This window comes from Marmota marmota, unplaced genomic scaffold, assembly GCF_001458135.2.
Source record: "Marmota marmota marmota unplaced genomic scaffold, marMar, whole genome shotgun sequence".
Lineage (NCBI taxonomy): Eukaryota > Metazoa > Chordata > Mammalia > Rodentia > Sciuridae > Marmota > Marmota marmota.
This window is the reverse complement of record NW_026000037.1, coordinates 52,893,745-52,911,218: the sequence shown is the minus strand read 5'-3', so window position 1 is coordinate 52,911,218 and position 17,474 is coordinate 52,893,745. Positions and strand designations below refer to the sequence as shown.

The 17,474-nt window shown below is 38.0% G+C and overlaps 2 protein-coding genes across 8 annotated transcripts in view; both read left to right on the top strand.

The window, feature by feature from the left end:
* The window catches only part of LOC107136895 (sodium channel protein type 1 subunit alpha), a 939,664-nt gene that overhangs the window by 299,182 nt on the left and 623,008 nt on the right, over nucleotides 1-17,474 (top strand). The gene's annotated exons all lie outside the window — the stretch shown is intronic.
* Nucleotides 13,788-17,474, top strand: part of Galnt3 (polypeptide N-acetylgalactosaminyltransferase 3) — a 37,711-nt gene continuing 34,024 nt past the window's right edge. The window contains exon 1 of one of the 3 annotated variants that reach the window (XM_048812413.1): nucleotides 13,788-14,068. The gene's annotated coding sequence lies outside the window, so the exon portion shown is untranslated. Of the gene's footprint in view, nucleotides 14,544-17,474 lie in introns of all 3 variants that reach the window. The other 2 variants (XM_048812412.1, XM_015479264.2) reach the window with 2 other exon arrangements.

Genomic DNA, 17,474 nt, shown 5'->3' with positions numbered 1-17,474 from the left:
GAAATACTATATATAATGGAAAATAAAATACTGGCTTTTGAATGCTGTGACCAAAAACAAAAGGAAGGATCCCATGAAAATAGAAGGGGTATCAGCAGAGTAGAGAAAGGGGATAGAAGAGTATGGAGCAGGGATGGGAAAATGGAGAATCCGCAGAACAGAATGGACCAAATAATGCTATGTACATATATGAATACACCACAGTGAACTTCACGTTTATGTATACCTATAAGTACCATTTTTTAAAAAGCAATAAATAAATGGAAGATCAGTAGAGTGGAGTAAGGGAAACATGGGGAGGGAAGAAAGGAGGGAAAGAGGAAGTGCTTAGGACTAAAGTGGAGTAAATTCCATGCATGTATAATTATATCAAAATGAACCCCATTGTAAAGTATAACTATAATGTGCTAATAAAAAAAACATTTTAAAATAAAAAATAAAATGACAAGGGTTAGGGTTGTAGCCCAGTGGTAGAGTGCTTGCCTAGCATGTGTGAAGCCCTTGTGCACAACCCCTGTAATACACACATGAAAAAAGTGATAGAAGAAACATAAACGAAAGCACCAAAGTCCCTTTCTACTCAGGTTTTGCTCTTGCTTCATAAACAACAATGACTTTCTCATTCATATTGAAAACTTCTTTTTCTCCATCAGCTGGTAAGAGAAATGAGGAAAGGAAATAGACTGTTGTTCACTTAAATATTTCTAGCATCTATCACAGTTCCTGGCACACACTGATACCCCATAAATATTTGTTAAATAAATGGTACCACTCCCTACTTCCAAGCCTACAGTGGTTCCCCACTGTCTAAATGGCAAGATTCTTGCCTCCAGAATCTAAGTTTTCATTATCCAAACCCTGTCCCAAACCAACTAGAACAAAACAGGTCATGCCTGCAATACTTTATGCTTTTTGGCTGCAGATCATGGCCTTTGCAACATTCTGACTTTCCACTTCATTTTCCCCCCAAAGATTTATATCATCTTCTTTACAAAGATTCTTCTTGTTTCTCTAGACAACAGGACTTCTTTCCTTTGTACAGTGATACTGTATGTCTCTGATGGCACTTGCCATATTTTGCTTTCAACTCTTTGTATTTGTGTTCATGTATTATTCCCCACTCTACATTGTAAACTCCATGGGACAAAGGATAGAGAGCAAATCCTGATATTACTTCCCATGGCACAGTACACAGAATAATGAGTATATATATCTAATGCTTAGTGTTTGGACTGTGAAACTTCATTGATGTGAGAAGGAAGGTACTAATGGAAGACACATTCGATTAGAGTTGCAAGTTGTAATGAAAGACACAATCTTTTACATCAGTCTGCAGGGAATGACTGCTGCTCAATAGTTTTGCAATCTTGAGTAACTCACATAATCCTCTAAGACTCAATCTCCTCATTTGTAACGTGTTAGTAAGATTACCTACCTCAAAGACCATTTGTGAAAATTAATTAAGACTAGGTTTACAAAATGCTTAGGACTCATTAAAATTATTCATAAATATTCACTTAATATCATTATCATTTGAGCTTTAAATGTTTGATTTTTTTAATGGCTGATATGTTTGCTTTGCAATACTAGGTTGTAGGTTAAAAGCCATCTCTGTTCTGAGTAGGTCTCCAACACAAAGTGAAAACAATAACCAAATAATTTAAAATAACCAGATAATTTACACTTGGCTTGGAAAACTCAGAAAATTTCTGTGATTCTCCATGTAATTTTCAGTAGAGTCTATAATACGTTCTTTATCATATTATTTAATATCTAATAAATTCCTTCTTTGGATAATAGTAATAAGTACCTCTGGTTGCTTAGTATTTAAAAAGCATATTAGTAAAAGCACTGCCCCACTGAATTGAACATATGAAGAGATACATAAGCCACTGCATTTTAATTGCAACATAGAGTTTTGCAGCTTTCTGATTCTAATGTAGTATACCATCAGGGCACACACATAGATCAGCAGAGCACAAGATCTGGGGGCATCAATCAAGGAACGTTCAAGATAATATTAACATTTACCAGATTCTAATTTAGAGTTCTCATAACATTGGGAAGCTTTGGAAAGTAGTATGTTTACATGAAGGGAGTATAATAGATTTTTTTTTTGCATTATGCAAAATGTTTCTTTAAAGAATGACACATTCTATGTGCCTGCACTGATTAAAAAAAAACTTTATTATATAAAAATGAGAAGTATTTTGGTGTATTGTACTCAGAGGATTTTAGTCAAGTGAAGTCTAAACCTATAGAGTATTTAAAATATGTCTAGTTGAACAGTTAAGAGGTCTCCTGCAATTTAAAATTTGTAATTATTATAAGAAAAAAAAATGCACCAAAAAAGTTATGGAGGAGATAAAAATATATTAAACTTTTCCAGTGTCCACATTCTGATGACTTTTAGGGCTTATAGCTGAAGAAATACACTCCATTCCTGAAATTGGATTCTTGCACAATGCATTGCTTTAAATGTCACCCATCAACCCTGGGACATCTTTAGAACAACCAATATTGAAACTGGAGTGAATGACGATTTAGTCCCTAAAATAAAGACACCAACCATGTAATAGAAGGCAAGTGAAAGGTAAATACACTTGTTTTTACATCTATTAAGACACATCTAAAACATTCTTCCCATTTTTTCCTTAATATTTTGTTTCCTGGCAACAAATAACAAAAATTCCCAATCAACCACAACTCCCACAATCCTTGGATTTTTGAAAAAGCAGCACTAATAATGTCATTTAGATTTCTGGTATATAAAATTTCTTTCAGAAAAGGAAATGATACACAATAGAACACCAAACATAAACACACACACACACATTCCCTCACTAATCTGTATATGTAATAGATTAGTAAAGAACTATGCCATTAAGACCATGAGAATGTGTTATATAACCACATTGGAAAACAATTGGGCAATATGGTAAATTTGCTATCCCTTTTCAATTTCACACCTAGGAATTCATCCAAGAAAAACTTTTCCATATACTTTTTCACCAGAAGACAAGTTTAAGAAAATGTTCTCATTTATTTATTTTTGTGGTACTGGGATTAAGCCCAGGGGTGCTATAGCACTGAGCTACATCTCCAGTCCTTTCTGTTTCTTATTTTGAGAAAGGGCCTAACTAAGTTTCTGAGGCTGGCCTTGAATTTGCCATCCTCCTGCCTCAGCCTCCTAAATCAATGGGGTTGTAGGCATGCACAATTATACGGGCTCAAGTATGAGAAGATTCTGTTGGTAATCTCTCTCTCACACATTGCACTGAGAAATTTTTAAAGGTTCATGAAGAACAAAATGGGTAAGCCTAATACAGTGTGCAAATTAACTAACTGGAGCTACATGTAACAAGATGTATAAATCATATGTACAAAATTTTGAGCAAAAAAATCAAAGAGCAATATATACGATACATTTATTAATATATAAATTTCAAAATTTACAAAGTTGATATTTTCTTTATACTTATAAATGTATATGGCAAAATTCTAAAGCAAAGCAAGGGAAATGATAAACATAAATTCAGAATTTGGAGTTGGTAGGACTGAGAGTGTCTCACGGTAGATAACAAAATTATATTCTTTTTCTTTGAGTACATTTTAAGTTCTTAGTTTTTCACTGCATCATGATTCTTTGTATATTGCATTTATTTAACAACTGTTCCTTTGACACTGCTTGTTATTCAGTCAAAACCATTTTAAAAGAGTGCTAAACAATTATTGTCACTATTATACCTAAGCAAAATATACTGAAAGTACCTCAACCTTTTAATGACCTGCAAGGTCATTTTCTGATTATGAGATTATGGCAATATTTACTTACTGTTAAGGAAAAAAAAATGAGAAGATGGCAAAACTGGTAAGTCCAGTTTATCCTGGTATGTGAAGCTGCAAAAGGTCAAATTCCATAAAACAAATGGAAAGGTTGTCTCATACATTTTGTTTTTGAAATTTTTAGAAATGAAATATTATCTTGAAATATCTCTCTTGAAAAAAATTGCAAAATATATTTATATACAAGGATTCTTAATTTTGTCAAGAGATAATTTTTATATTACATAATTCTAGAATAATTCCCTAAATGCAATCTAGTCTCTGAAATTCTCTCTCTCTCTCTCTCTCTCTCTCTCTCTCTCTATATATATATATATATATATATATATATATGTGTGTGTGTGTGTGTGTGTGTGTGTGTGTGTGCTCCAGTATGATTAAATTATAAAGCTCAAAATTCCATTTTTATATAATAAACTTTACAGTATCTTCCCTTTCACATTTTTGCTTCTGTCAAGAAATTAGTTAAGAATAATTGGTTCCAAAGTCATTCACTTTTAATAATAGTTTATGTATTATTTAAAAGACAAACCCTTATTTTTACATCAAAATGTCAACTTGAGTGTATTTTATTTATATTTCTCTAATTATAACTAAATGTCCAAATTATACCATTAAATATTGTAAAGCATTACTAAGGAGCATTTTGATGTATTTGAAAATACTATTACTAAATTATACCAAAATTGTAGCAACCCATTTTAAAATTCTCATTATACTTAAGTTATATTCATTTATTTTTATTTTATTTCATTTTTCAAGGCTGGGAATCAAATACAAGACCTTGCACATGCTAGGCAAGTGTTCTACCACTGAGCCACATCTTCAGCCCTTAAGTTATATTTAAAGTAACCAAATGAAAAAACATGTTTTTATTGTTAAACGGAGCATGGAATCAATAGTTTTGTTGTACTGCCATTTATCTCCTTGAGATAATACAGTTTTCTGTTCATCTCTATATTCTTCAATGTTTTTATTGAAAAATTGGTGCTAAATTTACTGTTTTGATGTGACATTGTTTTATAGTATCATATACTTTAAGGAAACTTTGATACAAAATTAGTTATTTTGGTTTAATGCATTTAAAAATGCATTGTAAAATTTCTATGTGAAAACAAAATCTTATGTTACTTAACTTTTCTTCATATTATCATTATATAAATGCAACTGTCCATGAATGCCTAAGGACAAACTAGGGATGATAAGTCATCCACCCTGGGACTAAAAGTAAAATCACTTTACAATTCTTTTTTTTTTTAATTTTTATTGTTCGTTGTTCAAAATATTACATAGTTCTTGATATATCATATTTCACACTTTGATTCAAGTGGGTTATGAGCTCCCGTTATGAGCTGGCTCAAATGGTGGTTCCATACAGATTGCAGAATCACATCGGTTACACATCCATTGATTTACATATTGCCATACTAGTGTCTGTTGTATTCTGCTGCCTTTCCTATCCTCTACTATCCCCCCTCCCCTCCCCTCCCCTCTTCTCTCTCTACCCCATCTACTATAATTCATTTCTCCCCCTTGTATTTTTGTCCCTTTCCCCTCACTTCCTCTTGTATGTAATTTTGTATAACCCTGAGGGTCTCCTTCCATTTCCATGCAATTTCCCTTCTCTCTCCCTTTCCCTCCCACCTCTCATCCCTGTTTAATGTTTANTGTGTCTAGGTGTGGATCTCTTATGATTTTGCACATTCGGCATCCTGTAGGCTTCTGGGATTTGGGATTCTGTCTCATTCTTCAAGTCTGGGAAGTTTTCTCGTATTATTTCATTGAATAGATTGCTCATTCCTTTGGTTTGGACCTCTATACCTTCCTGTATCCCAATGACTCTTAAGTTTGGTCTCTTAATGTTATCCCATATTTCTTGGATGTTCTGCTCATGGTTTCTTAACAGTCTTGCTGAGCTGTCTATGTTCTTTTCCAGTTGAAATACTTTGTCTTCATTGTCTGATGTTCTATCTTCTAAGTGTTCTACTCTGCTGGTAGTATTCTCAATTGAGTTTTTAATTTGGTTTATTGCTTCCTGCATTTCTAGGATTTCTGTTTGTTTTTTATAACCTCTATCTCCCTATATAGTTGATCTTTTGCTTCTTGGATTTGTTTATGTAATTCATTGTTGAAGTGATCTTTCATTGTCTGATTTTGCTGTCTAATGTCTTCCTTGAGACTCCAGATCATCTGAAGCATGTATATCCTGAATTCTTTATCTGACATTCCATCTGCTGCAGCTATTACCTTTTCTAACGTTGAGTTGACCTGCATTGCTTGTGGTCCTTTCTTTCCTTGTCTTTTCATACTGCTCACGTTTCTTTCTTCTTGGTGAAACTGTTGTGTTATTGAATTTTCCCCCTATATATTTATATTGCTCTTATATAGTTAAAAAATCTCCCTTGCAGGTTCGGGTGGCGGCTGTGCTCCTCCTCCAATTGGGGTGATCTTTCTACCACGCTGGCGGGCTGCTGGGCCTGTTCTGCTGGTCGGTCGCAGGTCTGCCTACCTTGCAGGCGCGGGCGATGGCTCTGCTCTGCCCTTACTCCAATTGGGGTGACGTGTCTACCACACCGGCGGGTCTCTGGGCCTGTTCCGGGTGCGGGCAGAGGCTCTGCTCTGCCCCCTTTCCAATTGGGGTGATGTGTCTACCACGCTGGCGGGCCCCTGGGCCTGTTCTGGTCAGTTGCAGGTCTGCCTACCTTGCGGGCGCGGGCATTGGCTCTGCTCTGCCCCTACTCCAATTGGGGTGACGTGACTTCCATGCCGGGGGGTCGCTGGGCCTGTTCCCGGTGCGGGTGGCGGGTGGCTTTGAGGTTCCTGCTATATTAGCTGTTCATATATATGAACTTCTCACTGAGGCTCCTCATCATGGGAATATTGCAGGGATTAAACGAGAAAATGTAGGGATAATTTCTGACAGACAGTTAATACTCAGTAAATGTTCTTCCTGCTTCCATACCCCAGTATGAAGTAGGAAGTAAAATTTTCTCAGAATATGAAGTCATGGCAAAGAATTAGGGGCCACTTCCTTCTCATCCTAAACACTTACCAGTCTTGTAACCACTCCCCTACTGCCTCCTCACACTCACACTCACTTCTAGAAGTGCTTCTACTTGGAGTTTGGGACAAGGGAGGGAAACAGTTGTCCCAGGAGGGAAGAGTTGGAGGCAACAACAAGGAGCACTGGTGTCACCACTGGTAATATGAATTGCCAATAATATGCTTCCCACAAGAAATGGGAATGCCATCCCGCAGGCTTTTAAGAGACCAGGGAAAAACTTTGAGGCAGAGCATTCAGCAAGTATTTGTTTTGCATTGATTTTGCATTTATCACTATGGAAGCCTTAAGGTACCTGCTAGTTACTGAGTAAGAAAATTAAGTAACATTATTTTTCTCTATCTGTACCTAGAGTTAATTTTCCTCTCAAATCCCTGTTATACCATGTGATAATAACCCATTTTAGTAAAATCAGGGACTCTGCTGTTTCACTAAGGATATATTTACATTCCATAAATTCTCCCTAGTACAAGAGAGGGGCTGACAGGGGTGGAATGGGTTTATGTAAGACTCTCTCTAGGCTGTCATACACTGGTACTCCATCCTGGTCCCAGTGTGTCTTTTGATCATGGTCAACATTTTTTATTTGTGTTTTGTGTTATCATGCAATATTTAAGTTTTCCAGTTTTCTGTGCTTCATCTAAACAAAGTTGTTGTTGTTGTTGTGTGTTTCTACAAAGGGCCGTATAGTAAATATCTTAGCTTTTTCAGACTTTGTGTCTCTGTCACAACCACTCAACACTGCCTTTATAGTGTCAAAGCAGCCATAGTCAATAGGTCAATAGGTCAATGAATGAACATGTCTTGCTTCCACTAAAACTTAATTGATAAAAACATGTACAACTAAAGTCTTTCATCTGCATGACATTTTGGGGACTTTCTAAGTCTTTCTGAAGCACATGAAGATAGTTGGGCTATCCAAGACCTGTCAGCCTCAAGATCCCATTTAGAAATATTTTCTGTTCTTAAACACGTTGGATAAGGATCATGCTGAGATCTTATTTCTCTGTAGTATAGGACCTATGAGACTAAATTTGAATTTCAGAGTTCCCTCAACAGGGTTATTTCAAGGATCAAAGTCACTTCATTGTACATCTTGTTCTATATGAATGGTGGCACATTCAAAACATTAAGAGGTTACAGGGGATTTTCTTAGGCATACTGCCAGTGCCTACTTTCTCATCTATCCCCAGTTCTCTTGTCTTTCTCCATTCTGCACACATTTTATCTAGAATTGACCTGGGAATACTACACTGACTCAGACTAAAAAGTATTCTTCCAGATAAATGGCATACAGCATATGTTTGGTGCAGAGTCTTTCAAATCTTAGACTTCTAAAATTCCAATAGATCCAAGCGTTTGCATCTCCAGAGTTTTCTCTGTGAATAGGTAGAGTATACAGGATACAGAAATGTAACAAGTGCTTGTTTCTGTTGTGATACCAAACTTAAGTGAAATAGCTAAAAAGATCGCCCAAACTTAGTTGTTTAAAACAATGACACCGTAATATTTCTCATGATTTTGTGGGTTGAACAGGCCGTTCTTTTGCAAGTATTTTCCAAGTCTTTTTCATAAGATTGCATTCGGCTGGGAGCTGACTGGGATCTGAACTCAAATACAACATCAGGAAAGTGGATCTCTCTACATGCTCTTTTCACCCCGGGCTTCTTCGTGACATGACCACCTCAGGGCAGCATCCCAAGACAGGGAAAGAAACAGGTGAAAAATCCAAGTCCAAGATTTGGAAGTCACACAGTCTCACTTCCACCATATTTTGTTGTTGAAAGCAAAAGCATAGCCACTGTAGAGTTGAAAAGGGAAACAAACTTCACCTCTTACTGGAAAGAGCAGTGAAGTCTCACTGCCAAAGAACATGGTCACCGGAGTGAGAGGAATTTGCAGCTATTGTTTTATAATCTGCCTCTTACCCAAGAGCAAAGTTTTAGCAATGTTTTCATTTTTTATCATGCGGTCATCTGAAGATAGCTGGCTATCAGAGGATGGGGTTATCCTATTTGGACATTGGGTTATATAGTTTGCACCCTAAAGAAGAGCATCTTACAAAAGAGAAAGGATGGCTGAAATGCAGCCCAGGTTCCATTCAGCTAGCTGGATGCCCTAGAGTAAGGAAGGAGTCTTCTATTTACTAAGCCCTGTGCCTATAGGCTGTCTTTGCCCAGTGGTGACATTTTCTAATTTACAAAAAGCTCTGTTTAGGATATAGAGGTCCTGTTGGACACCGTCCTTCTAGGAATCAACTACATGCTGGATTGTGATAAAGACCATTATCTTTACTACAATGCTTAGGTAATGACGTCTTTATAAAGTTTGCGGAAGTTGGGTGTTGCTCCTTGGTTTAGCTCCTCTGCTCCATGTATGATCCCTGGAATGAAGCCACATTGCTCAGCCCTTTACCCCATGGCAAGGGATGTGGCCAAAAAGTTCTCAATAGGCCTTCATAGGACGTCCCACATGGATGACTCCTTTGTGGTCAACTCTTCTCCTTCTTTATTATTTTCTAAGTCCTTTATCTCCTTTCCTTGTGTAATGTCTCCATTCTCATTCCCCCCTTTTCATAACCTACCAACTCTGTCAACAGAAATACAGAAAATCATTATAAATGTTTCAAGAGATAAATCTGTGATTATCACAGAACTATGCGTAATAGCAAAGTTTGGAAAGGATCTCCATTGTCCAACAGTAAGGACTGATTCAGTGTATCCATACAAAGGGATACCATGCAGCCCTTAAAAACACAATAAATGTTCATTGACAACAAAGTGTGTTAATTAGAAAACTGTGGCTACAGAACAAGTCTTCCAGGTCATCTTTCTTTTATTTTACAAACATGTCTCTATTTCTCTGTATTAACTATTCCACTTCCCCAATTTCTTCAATAAAAAAAAAACTATCTGGAAAGATACACAATGGAAAATATCCCAAGGGCTGTGGACATGGCTCAGTGATAGATTGCTTGCCTGGATTTAATTTCCATCACTGAAAAAAAAAAAAAAAGAAGTACTGGGAGACTTGGTGTTGTAGCTCCATGGTAGAGCACAGCATTCAATCCTGTGGATTGAATCCCCAGCACTCTCCCTATCCCCAAACATACACACTCTCACACATTAAAATACTTGTCTAGAAAGGATCTGGTACTGTTATTCAACTTGATATGAACAATTTTGATTACTTTAAAACTAGTTTATTTTATCTTTTTAAAAATCTGTAATGAGCATACATTTCTCTGAAATTAAAAAAAAAAAATCATTTTACAGAAAAAGAAAGATCCATCTAGGAAAAGTGTGATAATACCAAGAGTACACCTCAGAGGTCAATATCATGCAAGACTATTACATATTTTCCCACAAAATATCCTTTGGTGCCACTGTCAAAATTTAGAGCTAGCTAGATTGACTCTTAGTCTGACTCAGCATGGCATTTCTTTTTGCTTTTATGCTAATGCTTAAAAGCTTGAAACACTGCACTCTATTCAATATATTTCATCAAATATTTATTGAACACCTACTATGTGCCAAGCATTAAGTATACAAGATTAACAAGACACAGTTCTGTTACATTTTTAAGTCAATAAGTATCCTCACAGAAATATCTCCCTCTTTGAAATTCTGAGATGGTTGTACTGATAATATTTTTTCAAAAATATTCACATAAAACAGTGTCTAAAAAATGTCCAAACTTGAATAGTCTATTTATGTTTTCACTGCTTTAACTAACACAATGTAGGATTATACTGAGTTATTATTTTTAAAAACCCACATATTTGTGGCTCTTCACTAAGGCACCACTACTGTTCTCTCCTTTTGAATCAATGGCCTTTCAATTCTTTCACTTCTTTTGGTAAAAATTATTTCAATCTGCTGGTCTTTGAGCCAAATCTCTCAGTCTGACTTTGAGATCCTCATGAGGAAAACTGTTTTTAAAGTCTAAGGCATGTCATATGTTTCAAACTAAAGTTGCTAAGCCCTGGGTAACCAACAATTAAACAATTAACAAACTGAAACATTTAAATTTGGAGTCAGTGAATTTGCATTCATTGTATGTCACAATTATTTTTATTAATTAGTATTTCATTTCAGTTAAGTAAGTTCACTTTCTTCACCTTTGTTGTCTACTAATTATTATTGGTATATCTAGGAGGGGTTTTGTCATTGTCATTATTTTGCACAACAATTCTCTTAGTAAAATACAGTTAAAGTGTAAAACAGCTTGGAAATCACCCTGTACATACTGGCATTTTATTTTGTGGGAGAGAAAATTTAAGCCTAGAAGCAAATAGTAGGGGTATAAACTACTTTGCATAGTGCCTTATGAAATATCGGTATGTAAGAACTGGTAGATACTAAAGGCCTGTCCTTCAGATTTCCAATCCATTACTTTTTTAAATTATTTTTATTTTTTTGTAGTTATATATCGACAAAATGGCTTTATTTTATTTTATGTGGTGCTAAGGATCAAACTCAGTGTGCCTCACATGTGCCAGGCAATTGCTCTGCCCCTAAGCTACAGCCCCAGCCCCCAATCCATTACTTTTATTTGTAACTTTTTAAATTTAGCTAGACTGCTGTGTTAAGCCATTCTTTAGACCCATAGTTTTCTTAAGACACTATGCATTTGAATTTTTCATAGTATTTGATGGATCAATTTATTCATTTACATATATTTGTTGTACACCTACTATGTACTGGCCAGTACTACTAACTACAAGGCCATGAACTGGCTTTAAAAGTTACCTGGAAGATTAAATAGTGAGGATTAGGCCGTGTGCAGTGGCACAAGCCTGTAATCCCAGTGGCTCCAGAGGCTGAGACAGGAGGATTGCCAGTTCAAATCTAGCCTCAGCAATGACAAGGCATCAAGTATTCAGTGAAACCCTGTCTCTAATAAAATACAAAATAGGATTGGAAATGTGGCTCAGTGGTTGAGTGCCCCTGAGTTCAATCCCTGGTAACCCCCCACACCTCCAAAAAACATAGTGAGGATTGTTTCAAATCCATATAAACAAGCATTTGGAGTCAGTTATGTGTGTTTGTATACACATGTATCTATGTATGGGAATATGTTTGTCCTTCTTTTTCTTACTTAATTGTCATGATATGCCAAACATGTGCTATTAAAATAAGCTCGTTTCTGGGATGCATATATACACTAAGTCTCCTGGATTTTATTTTATGATAAAATGCTTATTTTATAAAATAATGAATGCTTCATTTCATAATTTTGAATAGAATAGCACTTTCAAATTTCTTTCATCTGATTAGATTTAGGGCATTAAATATTTCAGTATAATGATATTTTTGAGCACCTGCAGCATTTTAACTTATTGTGAAGTAGAAAAACTTTCATTAATTTTAAGACTTTGCTTCCAGAAAGATATGACACGATAGTACAAGTAATGTATGAAATAGTACAAGTAATGCCAGATTCAGAAATACTGCTTTCCTTGGTTAAATAACCTGTTTGCCATTGTAAAACTGAAAGTCCTTTTTTTTCAGTAATTTCTGATCATTTTTATATGTTTTTATATGTTTTTCTGTTCACTCCTCATGCAGCAGTTTGGTCCTATTTGCTTGCTCTTTCTTTTTGTAGATCTGCCCTAGCCTCTCTTTTCAATTGTTATTTGATGTTATTAGTCTTGCTGTCACTGATCTCAGTCTTTTCATTCCAGATTGCTATTCTATATCCATCTGCTCTGTCCTGATTGTCAGTGAAAATTGTTGCTCTTTGCCTGGTGGGACATCAAAACTCTGACAATCTTTGGCTTCTGCTTTATGCAGAGATTCAAACTTGCTAGTTATTCATTTAGGATTTTTCACAAATTCCCAAAAGATTAATATGAACCTCTATTTAACAGCAAACAGCAAAGAAATTTACAGAACTGATGAGAAAGAGAGAGAGAGAGAGAGAGAGAGAGAGAGAGAATTTATGGAGCTAATGTTTTCAGCTCTCTAGACCTAAGGACAAACACTACCATACCAAGCTAGTTTTGCAAATATCTCCTGAATTTTTTTTGGAAGGGGATTAAAAATTCCTATTATGTACTGCTATTAAAGGTTCCTTGATGCTTGCAAAATAAACAACGTACAAAACAAATAATTATCTAAAGTGTTAAGTCCAACTCAGGGCTGTTATGGCATAAAATTGTACATTGGATTCTACAAACAGTGTCATAGGCCAGTCAAATTACCATACCCCTGCTGATTCTGTACTAATCAGTGGTTTAAACCTTATTTCTAGGTCATATATAACATGAATAAATCAGTCAATAAGCAGCATAAGAAGAAGTGTCCAAATGTAGGAGGAAGGCCACAGATAATCTTTATAGAAAAATCTGTCACCGTGTAATTATGTTACTCCAAAGGTTTTGGACATTTTTCCATTTACATCCCTATATATTTTGAAATAAAGCCAAATAAATGAGTTGGTAGAAATGTAATTTTAATACCTGGTTTTGAGTGTGTAATTGTCACAGCAACATAAGGCTGAAACAGAAAGTTGTAAATGTCATCAAAGGGAAAACTAAGTTAAAAAATAAACTTTTGTCTTAAAAACAACAGCAAAACCTAGATTCTTTCTGGAGTCTGTATTCTCACCTTCCAGAATAGATGTTGAACTTTTAAACAAACCTACAGTAAAAGCAAGCCTTCTCCAGGAAACCACAATCTCTTCCCAAACAAGGACAGCAGGATTCTCTACTGTCGCTGCTTTCCCTCTCATCTGGTAATTGGTTTGTCTTTCGATAGCAACCCAGGAAGGGGAGGTGCGCCCCAAATTGGCGAGGCTCTGCCAAATAGCAGAGGCTCTTCTTTGGAAGAGGCAGGAGGCTCCTCCTTTGGACGTGAGGCGCCCCTACCAGAGCGCTGGGTTACAAAAACGGAAACCACTAGCTGCGCTGAAGTGAGTCAAGTGATGAAATCTAGACTACATGGAAGGAAGCTCACAAACCTAACTGGTAACAGAAGCTGCTGAACCCTGCCCGAGGAAACCACATGATCCAACAGTTGCAGCCCTCATGAAGTGGCCCTGGGGGTACCGCACCCCTGTATCTGGGCGAACCGAAGAAGAGTGGAGTGTTGGGAGAACCTAGTTTTGGTTCTCCCAAGGACCCAGACTGTGTGTTCTGAAGGTGACCACTGCCACCAGGTCAGTACAGAATTTCTCAAATGTACACCGCCTGGTTGGCAAGACTTTCAGAAAACCAGCCTCGTGGACTGGGGAGAGAGAAGCTGCTCTGTTGCCGCTTTTGACTGGGAAGACGCCCGCGCCTCGCGCGCGCTGGGTCTTCGGTCCTCACCTGGAGCGCTCAGGTAGGGTTTGGGCGGGGCAGAAGCCTGGCGCGCAGGCGCGGGACAGGGGCCTCGCCTCTGCAGACGTCGCAGACTAGAGCTCACCTGGGAGACTACTAGAGGAAGCAGAGCCTCGGTTCGGCCTCTCCTGGCAACGCGGGAGGCCCAGCGGGAAGGCTGGAGGCGGCGGCGGAGGAGGAGCTCGACTGAGCGGCAACTGTAGCGACAGCAACCCGAGTCTCCGCCTGCCACCACCTGCACCTGGCTCCCGGCCCACGTCCAGCACTCGGCTGGCCGGCGCTTCCCGCCGCCCTGCCCTGCCTACCCGCCAGGTAAGCCGACCGGCCAGCGTAGAGGCCGGAGCGGGGGACCGGTGGCCCCTGGGCAGCTACGGGGGATGGTGGGACGTCCGCGGAGCTTCAGCTAGTGGGTAGAGGGCTACGAGTCCCGCGGCCGGTTGGAGAAGGTCTCGAGAGCAGGGTTTCAGTTGCCCCGCGGGAGAGGCCGAAAGGGGCGCCTGAGGCCGTGGGGAGGTGGCATTCCGGTGGAAGACAGGTCACTCTCTTGCTCTAGGTGCCCCCTGTCAATCCCCGTAGGGAGGCTCCAGTCGGAGCCCGGTCAGGGCCAAAGTCCTGTGGCCCCGGACTCGTCCGTGGAAGGGTCTCGGAGTCGGGGACAGGAGCGGGTGTGCCAGGCGCGAAGCAGGCGTTTACACTCGGATTTGCAGGTTGCCTGTCTCCTCCCTCCCGTGTGCCGGAGAGGGACAAACCCGCGACAGGGAAGGGCACAGCTTTGCTAGGCAACTTTCCCAGCCGGACACCAGACAGTCCTAGGCTGAAAACCGCGGCCGCCCCTAGCCATTTAAATGGTTTCCGACTGGTTTGGAAAGCGCTGTGTGGTCGGGACGCGGACATCCCTCTCGCTGTGGGTCGACTCTACACTTTTCCGGGTGCACTCTCCAAGCCAGAGCTGCGCCCACTTTCCGGTTTGATCGGGAAGACTTCAGTTCTTTTCTTCGTGGCAGGAGGAAATCCAGCTGCCACGCTCCAACTGCGCACCATCTCGTTGGAGGACCTGTTGACTTAAGGACCTGTATGTTGAGGTTACGATTTGCCAGTGGCATATGACTCAAAGGTTCAAAAAAAAAAAAACTTTGTTTCAGAATTCTGCCACGTCTGAACCTGGGTGTGCCAGGCCCAAATTCCTGTCCTGTCTAATTAGGCTTTTCTGAAGCCTAAGAATTAAGGGTGAAACACGCTTACCTTAGACTTATTTCCTTCTCTCACGAACTCATCAAATAACTATTTCTGCTTTTGGAACCATATCAAGTTACCCATTTTCCTGATTTTTGCAACATGGCATTAAGTTAATATAACTTGCTGTGGGAGTTACACTACATAATGAAGACAAATCCAAGTTTTATAGCTAAAAGTCAGAAGGTTACTACATTTTAGTTTGAAAATTGCTGGTTGTGAGAAAATCTGTTGCTGTTTTATTGAATTAATTTTTCTTTGAGTTTTTGACTAAAATACATGAAGTTAAAGTCACACCCTGCAATTAGATTTCATTAAATTTATATTTTACTATTAATATCTGAAATCTGCCTACATGTTAATTTTAAAAGTCTGAGCCACTTATTTGTACCAAGCATCTTCCTTCTGATATTATTTTAACCATCATTTTTACATAGAAATTTCTAACACCAAATATCAATTCCACTCCCTTAGTGTTTAGTTCTATCCTTGCTAGTTATTAAAATTTATTTAAATTGCACATTTAACTTAAAGTGCCTTAGGCAATACTTGTGGTTTTAAAAAGAAGGTCAATTAAAAGCTAAAACACCACACCAATCACAGCATAACAAGACAATTACTAATTCAACCAGGACATTCTTAGTTTTCTCAAAAGAACCTTACCTGCCTTCTTAATCTTGTTTTCTTACAAGAAATAAATCTGTTAAATACTCAATAAAATTAGGGTAGGTATTAAAATTTGAATATTGACCTAATATTCATTGTTTATAGGCCAGGCGTTGTCAGACTGTTTTTGTTCTTATTTCCAAGGAGTAATATAATATGTTCTTGTGAGCTAGAGTAACAGTGTACCTCTATCTAAGTCTGTAAAATGGAGTTGGTGGGGGAGATATGCTTCCCTACATTAAGATAATGTAGGGAATGTCTCCTAGCCCTACATTCTCAGGCTCCTCATCTTGCTTTGGATATCCAGTCCACCCATCCAGCATGTGATAACCTGAAACTGAGAGAGGATTCTCACTTTAGTTCACCTTGAAAATTCATCTAGAGATAACATTATTATTCCAGTTGCTTGACTCAGGGCTCCTGGATCATTACATTTCACCACCCACATGCTCACTTATCAGAAGATGTTTATCTTTTTTTTTCCTTTCATGTAGTTTGTAAGGCCTTTGTAATTATAGAATAGTCAATTGTTCTTGGTCCACCTCTTGGTTTATCCTAATTTCTTCGACTTGTCCAAGTAATGCCTGGCTTCATGAAGACTCACCAAGGCCATCATGCTCTTTTTCTCATCATGATCACATGTATATTGAAGATGCCATGTGGATTGAGATTTTTAAACCTTTCTTGTTATTTCAGAGCCACAGTTAATTTTTTGAGCCAACTTGGACAACATTATTTAGTCTTCTGATCTTTTATTATATTGGCTTGAAACATATTTTATGAGGCAGTGACCCAGTGTCTTCCATCCATTTGTAATACTCTAGACTTTTGGTTTCAAGCATATTTACTTAACACCAGTGTTTTTTAAACATGTTTTTAAGCTGTAGTGCTCAGTTTTTTTAAAAAAAAAATGCATTTTATGCTTCAGCTGAGTACACTCTTAAATGTATGCACATATAAGTAGAACAAGTTTCATAAAACAACACTTAACTATATAACATGAATGTCCCCTATTATTTTATTTTAAAAAACTGGCCTCAGCATACTAGATTGGTTTTATGACAATTAATGGGCTGAAGCATATAATATGAATATGGTGCTATCCTGTTGAATTTACATTTTTTTTAAACAAGGAGTACTTTTTTATATACTTTTGTTTTATTTATTTATTTTTATGTAGTGCTAAGGATTGAACCCAGGGCCTCGCTAGGAGAGCACTCTACCGCTGAGCTACAACCCCAGGCCTGAATTTAAGGCTCATTTTAAGGCTTATTTTTCTACAGGTCTTCCCCCACACACAAACACACATTCTCTCTCTCTCTCTCTCTCTCTCTCTCTCTCTCT